Raw genomic sequence first — 10,485 nt, 5'->3', positions numbered from 1 at the left:
TGTAGGCCTATTGACTTCTGTCAGACAAATATACCCGTTCAAACCTGTAGAATGAGCATAATATCCACCTTCACTCATATCTCTACCACCAAATACGTTCTCGGCTTAACAGTCCATATGTTGTGGCTGCAGGTTACCGACGGGGTATCTAAATTCCTCGTGAATTCCGACACAACTTGTTTTTGTGTGATCTTAATTATGTGATCTTGGTGGAATGGAATCTTGCCTCGTACAAAATGTAATTATCAAATGGAAAGTGGCTTTGGAAATCAACCAGAAAGCCGACAAAACACTGCTTATTTGCACTTTCTTTTTATTACTGATCGGCCTTTGGCTGTTGGAAAAGCTTTTGAGTCAAGACCTGAGCTAGGATGATTTGACAATAAAAACATGTGACAAGGACTGTTATTTGGAGACAATCTTAACACAAGAGTGGGTCACAGGTTAGGGTAAATAAGTTAATGCTCCACAAACTTTGGATATTTTTGTCCTGAAATTACTTTCCTTAAGATAACAGTACACAGGATATTTTGTCCAACAGAAAGGCCTAGCGTTATCCGTAGGATAGCAATATTCAATGTTGATGAAACTGGGCAGATATTCTGCTTAACCCTTCTTTACACGGGAGGGCGTTCTTTGTGCGGTTTGTGCCTCCTTTGGGGAACAATGAAACTTGTCCTTGGAGGCTTGAAAGAAGCACAGTGGTCTCCAATGTACAGGAGTAGTTCAAGCGTCACCGTGTTTGAAGAGTAGCCAATTGTATCGCTGTGTTTTCAGATGGATGCTTCATGGTCGATAAGTGGTCGGTCACTGGTTGCTATTTGGAATGTTTAGTAAACTGGTCAGGTAGAAATAGTGGCAGAAAATTCCCTCACAGTGCGATAGAATGTTGGATCATGCCCCAAAAGGGTTATAACAAATGGTATTTGTTGTCTGCTCGTCGAGCACTCAAAATATAGAAGTGAAGAGGTTCGACACGTTGTAAAGTCATGCATTTGGCAACAATGTCTTTATTTTTTCATCTGAACATTTTCAAACTGAAATTGGTGTGAGATAGTGATCAGTTTCCGAAGTAACTCTTTAATTATATTAGATCTTGGCTTGGTCAACGACGAGCGTGTGCACTACAGTCTGGTACCAGCGTTACGTATAATTAGTAATGTATCAAATTTTGGTTAGCAGTGTCAGCCCATAATTACGTCGTTCCATTAAACAAGGACATTAATTCGCCTCTTTACTGATAAAACTGAGGTAAGCATTTCAAGAAAATTTCCTATAAAATCTGATAAAATAAACAGAAAAACGGCGTATATAACATTACAATTTTCATACCAAAAACGCTGCTGTTACACCATCATTTTTGACGCTACAGCATTATCCCACATTATGGTAATGTTTGTTTCCGCATTGTCTAAAAACCTAAAAGCAGACGTTTAAAACCCGAGTACGTTATACTGGTACTTGGCAGTCGGTAGCAATGAATCCGATCGCCAGCATACTAGCTGCAGTGGTTGCATGCTTTCAAAGAATGTGAAAAAGTTCCAAAATTAAGCAGAACCAAAAAGGACAGGTAATACAGGTTTCTTAAAAACGTCGATAAACGGACGGGCGGATAAACAGTTTGGCGAAGAACACAAACACGTGCGCCCGCGGACAAATTTACAGAAAAACAAAATGACAGAAAGAAAGACATGTAAAAAGACAAAGACAGAGACAGCCAAGATTAAGACAGGCGAAGAGATACACATCATTGCAACCAGTTAAACATAAGATACGATCGTTCCTGATACCCTTTCAAAGTCTAAGCCGGGTGGTAAAACCTCGACTACTAACTGGCCTGGGAAATCCAAAGAAAGTAAGGCCGATTGAGTCAAACATCCGCTCGTTTTAGTTGGCATTTATATTGCGCTTATCACCAATGTCTTTACCAAGTTCACATAAGATGCTGTTTAATTTGACCAGTTCTTTCATGCACAAGGATGAATCGCATCGTGTCATTGTACATAACGTAATTTTAAGGAAGGTTGGTCATTGTTTTTAGTGCTATCAATCTACATTTATAAAAAGTTTGAAAGATACCGAAAGACTAAATGTTGCTGTTCTTCTTCCCAACTTCTTTGAAAAAGGGAAAAAGAATTATAAATGCACACAGATTATTATCGCTATTGAGTTTCGGTCTTTTGCAAATAAGAAAATTCGGAGTCGTAGTTGTATCTGAAATTCATAGTAATCACATTGTTTCTAAAATGGTATTTGGAGGCACGCTGAATTCCAGTGCTGTCTGATATTCAGGGTGATTATGGCAAAGGCTTTACAAAGAATCTGTGGAAATAAAAACATTATATATATATATATAAATAATCAACGAAACGTTGATCCAAAGCTTCCTTCATGTAACCTAATGAAACAAACTCAGATACAGTCACGTTTGTTTCATTGACATTTGTGACATATAATGAGACTGTCATCAAGGGAAAGGGCAAGTACAGGAAACTCCCTTGTTACATTTAATTAGTTTACCCCGCAATTTTGCTATCAGGAACTGAGTCTTTATGTATTTTACGTGTTCCTACGCTGTGTGTCTGTTTAGTTCAGCGTCGAAACTCATCTGTCTATCAGACCAATGAGATAATGCGGGTGCGTAGCATTTAGCAATGTTCATTGACATACGTTTCATTCGTCACTTTGAAAACCTCGACACAGGCATGTCTTGAAAAAATTGTCTTCTGCACGAATGATCCCAACAAACACATAACGTTATTTGGTTATATAAACGCTGGACTAACGTCTTTATAATGTTTCGTGTTTGATGGGATGTCTTTGCAGAAAAAAAAACAGAATTCACGCAATCTACAAGGAACATGTATATTTAAATGAAAAAAATACTCATGATGTTTATAAGTACATGTAGATTTTTCCTTTTTCCCGTTTCGTCTAGACGTCTAGATCTCATGTAGCCTTGCTCAAAACTGAAAGCTGTCGGTAATTTTACTCACTATATATATTCGGTTTTTCATAAAGTGTATGAATACCTCATATGGTGCATAATGGGGACAATTACATGTATATATGAGAAAGTTTGTGAGGCCGTTCTTTTCTATTCACGGTTGCTTCCCTAAGTAGTACCCATTTAGATTCCAGCACTTTCGTGTTTTGAATTTTTTTCTAAAATTTTGGATCATTCCCGTTTGGCACATGGTTATGTTTTATATGTTCTGGCCTGTAATCGCTGACTTGTGTAAATGCTGACCCTAAGAATAACTGGTTCAATAAAACTATATATCTTCTCATTTCTCAGATAGATAGAAGGATAGATAGATCACTGCAATAGGAAAGCAGTACTCTAAAGATTGTTTTGGCTTAGGGTCTGTTCTGGGTTTTATTACGACCACTAAACAAATCAAACAGTGATTCTGTTGCCTGGGAAATGAACTTTTGGGACGAAGCTGTGGCAAACAATAAAGACATGATCATGTTAGGCTTAAAACAACTGCGTTATCGGTCAATCAAATATTTATCTAGAGCCATTGTATAATTGAACCTGATACCAAAGCTTCTTAAGATCCTATAATCAAACCATGCAACTGGAACCGGGTAGACAGACACTACAGAAAACACAAATACTTGATGAGTAAACGTTGATGCTCTGCTCTGTTTGAACGGTTGCAAGGCAATGACTGGTATGTAACAAAGAGTCCTGTCAAAGATTGTCACTGTATCACATTTAGTCGACAAAACCATCTAGACAGTTTGCTTTCTAACTGCAACATTCTAACGTTCTAAACACACCCGAAAAATGATATCTCAAGTAAATCACCCGCCTGCATAGATTGCTACCATACTGCATCACCTGTCTTCGGCTTAGTATTATCAAAATAACCATCAGATTTTTTAAAGATAATTTTTTTCTTTCACCGTAATGTTTTGCCGTTTCCAACAACCATATTTTATGTAAGTCGCGATTATCCATTGCCGAAATATAGGCCTACAGTGTAATTAAAAAGACAGAAAGGGGTGAAAGCTCTTCGGTTACATGAGTTTAAAGCACATTTGTTTTATTCATTTTGGCTACAGTGTGACAGTATTTGAGATTCTGTTATACAGACAATAAGAGAAAAAAATTTATGAAGGTTTTGACTTTGTAGACCAATATATTGCTTTATTTTGTGTAAGATTTATTTACGTTAATGCATTTTCACAATTGATATAATATTATCTTTTCATATAAGCAGTCCACTTACATGTTTTCCGCATTCCTGTCATATTGTTTCTTTATTCACTGTGACAGAATGGAAATGTTATGTAGATAAATACGAAATCATTAAGTTGAACTCATGGCAAAGTGACAGTTGACATAAAACATTATATGACATATACTGAGGTTCTCGGTCAGAGGCTTTTTTGTATGGGCTTAAGTAAGAACCAGAAATTTCCCTATCATCGAGTATAAAAAGATTAGTGGGCCTATTAATGAGATATGTATATTCGAACCCTAGATTCCCAGTGCAGACCGGTTAGGCAAAAGTACCAATTCCAGTTTCCGAAATGCAATTTTTATATATGGCCATATCAGCACCGGGTTATTTATTGTTTCCTTTCATACAAAAAGCAAGGTCCCTAGAGGTAACTATCATCTGCTTTCTTGAGCATCCTAGAGTTTTAAAGATGGGATCACATCACATCGCCTGAGTTCTATTATCAAATAGTTATATATCCTCATTTTTTAATAAAGATCCTGTACTTACAACAACCCATAAAGGCACTATGTCTTTCAGACAATGTGCACGTTGCACGAAAGGTCATTTTCTGAGAGTCCAAAGATTTAGAGTAGGCCCTAATTACTGGACAGCAGTATTTGACCATTATTCTAATCAACTATCATTCGACCCAATCTCCGCTATAAGTCAATAGTCAAAAGGACATCGACTAACCAATTATTTTGTATTATGAATCTTATTGTCATTTTTATCGAATTTTGTACATACGTGTATACTTGATACATGTATATCCATGTGGATATAAAGATACTGCAGATATCGAGTAGTCGCGATAATAATCTTCACTTTCCATATCTATAGCACGTAAAAAAACAAAGACATTGGTGTCTGGCAATTTTTTTACGTTTTACAAGTTCCTATGGCTAGAAGACGTAACTGATGAGATCTGAAACGACCTGTACACACGCATTAGATTCATTAATCGATGTTCATATATCACCTGCGTAAGCAATTGACAACTTGGAAGCGATGTCTTATCCCTTAATTAAATGCCAATGACGCAAATAAACCTCAAAGATGTAAACATTGGTTAAGAGGAGCAATAATGAGTCGCAGTGTAAAAAAAACGGTTGGAAATAACCTATTTTACGTACATTTCTGCAGCACGTACTTACCGATGAACTTCAAGCGGCAACAGCATGTCAGTGAAAGCGGTGTGCGAGTAAAAGAAATTGTTAAATTTTATCCCTCTCCCTCGAAAAGAACTAGATTTTGACCATAATAAATACAGTATATTTTCCGCAGTGAAATGAATATCCATGGCGCCTGTTTGTCTGGTGACAGACGACAGTTCTGGTTTGATCTAGTTTTGTTAAACTGTTGGTGAAAAGGTCCTTATAATGATTTTGTTCTTCTCATCCTTTTTAACACTCTTGCTAAAAATGATGGAGTATTCCTAAAGAGCATTGTATGTACGATTTCAATAAGTTAAAACTAAGAAAAAATGCAACTTACAACCAGATCATTAGGGTTTTATTATAATTCCATGTTCTACCTTCAAGCTACAGTATATTTGAGGAGAATTATTTGCTGGGTTCCTTCTTGTAATCAATTAAAATTTGTTGAATTATCGGTAATTTATAGAGAAAAGCCAACGTTATGTTCAAAGGTAGAGATTAAAGAGAAAAGCAAAGTCACCTAAAGGCAAAACTGTCTAGACCATTTAAAGCAGGAAAAATCAGACTAGTCCACTGGGTTAATTTCCTGAACACTGAAGAATTGTTGTTTTGTGCGTTCAAGTTGAGATGGGCCATTGTCATATTGTTACAACAAGGTACCATCAAATGAGCTCTAGCAAATGGCACCATTTCTGTGGCCAGAACTTGCATGTACACGTCACCAGCTAGCTCTCTCTGAGGAACACCAGATTGGTTCGAATTTAAAAGGGAACGGCAGCCCAAAGGTGGGTAGAACCACCACTGCGGGCGTTTCACCTCACGGTCTTCGGGTTATCTGTTCCAAACTTGGCATGAAGCATGGAGTCTGCTCACAACGCCACGAAGAAGAAATCTTGCTTCATCAGAAAACCAAACATATCTGCAAAGATGCATTTTACGCCAATGGAGTTGTCGGGTCCATTCCTAGCTCTTCCTCTTTCTACATGTAGTTCTTCCTCTGTTGGGCCCTTTGGAACTTCTTGGCCGAGGCCATGAATCAGGTGTCTGCTGATCGTCTAGAAACTGTTTTTTTTTTTTTTTTTTTTTTGCCTCTGTTCCTCAGAGAAAGTGCTGAGAAAGTACTCTTTTGACTACACGTCTTGTACAGTATACTGTCGACCTTAGCTGTAGTTTTACGAGGACGACCTATGGTGCTGCCTGGTTGCACATGGTACTTTGTACGAAACCTTTGGATGGTCTTACAGATGGTTTCTTGACTCACTTCAAGATGAAGAGCAATTTTCTTTTTGTTTGCGTCCAGCACACCATATCCCCAAAACTTGCCAGCTACTCTTTGCATATGCGACGATACATAGTTGCTCTTCAGACCCGCTGTGCAAAATTTTACATGCAGCTGCACACGCTTGCGTTATATTAGGGGCCTAAACGTACATGTGACCTTACATTCTGCTTAGACTGGTCACATATGACATGCAACTCTCATCACCAATTGAGCATTACCCAATGATTTAGTTCCACATCCATAACTTGCATATTGTTTATTAAGAATTGCCCTAACCTTGTGTATCAATGATTTAGTGAAAATTGTCAGCGTGGCATTGAAAGAAATGAATACCCTTTTCATGAACGAGAATTTAACTTCTTGTAAAATGTAGTGATCATTTGGTATGCTTTTATATGCTTTTATTTTCAAGTAATATCTTCCAATATGAGGCGCCCAACGGGAAGAAAGCAATTAAGATTCTCAAAATTCATTAAGATGACTAACCGACCTATCCACAACTCTGTGACTAAGTTCTCAGTGATATTTTTCAAGACGAGTTGTATAAATAAAGTATGCTGGATAGGGAATGGCGTTTGGCTTATAAGTGACACATTTTGAAAAATCGTTCAATTAAATGGGACTTCTGGCGTGCTCAACATGTGACACCACTTGAGTAAGATTGATATTGCTTATATCTTATAGTGAGTGAATCCTGTTTGATAAACCTTAAGCTTTGAAGTTTCTGAAGACTGCAGAGATTTTCGATTATCATTATGTTTAAACTTACAACAATGGTCATCAGGTGTCATCATGACATTGCATTGCATTGGCAAATATTATGAACACTATCTGAGAATAAGTATGGATTCCAGAGTATCCCTTTCCTTTTTGTTATTCGAACAGATACGACACCGGTTTTATTTCTTGTCTTGAATATTCACACTAATGCTTCTTAAGCGTTAGGTTTACGTCAATGTATATAGGCTAAATAGTTATCGAATAAAATTTTTCTATGGACCTTTAAAAGGTGGCGTTTTGAAGAATCATCAGTATACCCTACACTTTGAAATATTGAATCAGTGAGGTATCCAAGGAAGAGGTGGGTAACTTTAAAAATCATTGTGGATACTGCTCTGCTTATTAAGGGTTGAAAGTTGTCAGTGACATATTTGTTGCACGGTAGGAGCAGTATTACGCATAACTGAGAACAAACTCAACAAGGATATGATATCGACCCTCCGAACTGCTTTAGATTATCCTGCAGAGTTATCAGTAACACTTATCGAATAAAACATGCTTCCTCTGAAAGAGCCATTAAAAACGCACCGGTACCCCATAGGAAGTTTAATTAAGGCGGCTCTTCAAACGTGATAGATTTGCAAAGGTTTCAAAAGCAATTGTGGGTGTTAGCTCATGATTATTTTGCGCACCATGATGGCAACCATGCCCCCAAAGGAGATGTAGAAAGTAAATCATGCAGACAATTACATAACGATTTGGCTGCCCCCCTCCCCCGTCAGATAAAGGTTTTATTATTGATCCCTTTAGTTCAAAACCTGAATTGTTTAAATTCAAATTATTGTTTTTCTTTTTATTGTTTATTTCTGCTTGTTGCCGGCTTAAAAAAGTGTACGCTTGTACCGGAAACAAACAAAATGGCCACCATTTTCCGGATTCAAGGCATACGGGTTTTTTATATATATATATATATATATATGGGCATGTTGGAAAACGTCAAATAAAATTAAAAGCATATCAAAGATACATATATATGTACGCCCACGGTACTGGGTAACAACAATTGGACATGGACATCTAAATTTTAACATCGCGCCGCTTAGAATATGCATCATATTTTGCTCTTTATTTACAAATTTTAGAAAATGTAACATTACACACATGTAAAAATTATCAGTGAAAAGTGCACTTACTTCACAGAGATGGGAAAGCACGCTGCGATCCGGAATCGGCGGTTAAACAGCGATGGTATGAATTCGCCTCGCGCGCGTTGCACGACGAAAAGCGGGAACCGGATATAGCTTATTTAATTATTCTCATTTAATATTCATCTTACGTCATCAATGGGAAGTTCCACTTTGTACGCCTGGTTCCTGGGCCGAATATAAATGGAACAACGAAACTACGCACTAGCTGTGGTTCGCTGTCGTGCGTCTCTGAAGGAATCGGAACAGGATTGGGTCATAACATCGGCGATTCCACGCTCAGATGACAGGATTTCCTTACACCTAGTTGTTTTCCCAAAGTTGAAGGATTTGCATAGTTCACGTGTATGGGAGATCATTCTTTGTCCTGAAGCACAATAACCCGTTTTCTTCACCCATCAACATTTGCGACGAAGAACAATTTTTACATTTTTCCAGTGTGTGTGTGCCGTAAATGATCCCTGATATGACCAAAAAACATAACAATAATACTATTCTGAGAGCTTTCTTTTCCATAATGTGCAGCTGGAAAACAGACTGGTATGTCTGTGTCCCAGATTTAAGCGCAGTTTGAGTGTTATTTTTGGCTAAGATTTAAAAAGTTTAAAATACACAGCAACGTCTTGAAACACAAAATTGTTTGTTATAATAAGACAAATTCATCCCTTTCACATGAAAGCATCCCCCCCCCCCCATAGTAATCCAACACATAGGAATATTTTGACAGGCTTTCAAAGATGATACCCCATTGTTTTCACCCAGTATCGTAGATGTGTAGATATATATTGAAGAATTCATCAAAAGATATAGAGTCTGAACTATGAGAATCAATCATAAAACCCATATCTGACGGGGGTGGGGGTGGGGGTGCAGCCAAATTGAACTTTTGGACCATCAGCTCATCTTGTGTCTCCAAAGCCAATTGCCTTGTTTTCTCCCCTGCGACTTCATTATCGCGTTCCTATAAAAGCACTGAAATCTCACAAAAAAGGCGATGTTGCAAGTTATTTTGAAGTTAAAAGCCAAATATAGGGAGTTATATATTAGGTGATTAGGTGTATATCTACTGTACATGGATATTATGAATCAGTATTTAGATTCATCTAGCAGGTGAAACTTGCTTATTTTGATGTGACTATCTTTACAAAGAAATTTTGCCTATAATTGTCAAATGAAAAAAACCCAAAAAACATGGAGGCTCTGGGTAGATTTATGAAAAGATATGAAAAGATATTCGGAACTTTTCACAAAAAAATATTGTAACACGATTTTAACCTGACTCTTTGAAGCAATGGTAATCAGTTTATTTAAGTCGAACTGTAAGGACATTTTTTTCAACTATTGCTTTTTGCACTCGGACCACTGCCAAGTATACAATTCACAGGAAACAGCCACCGAGGCATGTCGTCTACACCTGCTAGGGTAACAATTTAACTGTCAGTCTCTCACTTCTCCGGAAATGTAACTGAAGACAGAAAGAGACGTAATGAACACATACCGGTTTTGTTGTAATTACTGCATAAGCATCTGGTCACATATTACACCCACGAATCAAAAGGGCCAATGTCACGGTAAGGTGATATAATGTCAGTTTGTATCCAGCGAAGATAAGGCACCACCCTAAACCCCTACGTCACTGATAACGAGGGTAGTATTCTTTCCCAAAATTGGTTATTGGCGCCAGTCCTCTGTGTCCTGGTTTTCCATCCAAAGAGCAAAATAGTTGTTTCTTTATATCAATTTAGCTTCGAATTCTTAATTCTTAATTGGTCGTTTCAACCAAAACGTCTTTAAAATTGTAAGAGTGGGGATAGTTTTACTACTGGAGTTTATGTTTTAAAAAGTTTCGAATGTGTTAGTTGACGTACATCCAGGAGGATGTA

Source organism: Lingula anatina, chromosome 1 (genome assembly GCF_051362555.1).
Source record: "Lingula anatina isolate TDL-2025a chromosome 1, LinAna3.0, whole genome shotgun sequence".
In the NCBI taxonomy this organism is placed as follows: Eukaryota; Metazoa; Brachiopoda; class Lingulata; order Lingulida; family Lingulidae; genus Lingula; species Lingula anatina.
Note: the sequence above shows the minus strand (reverse complement) of the source record.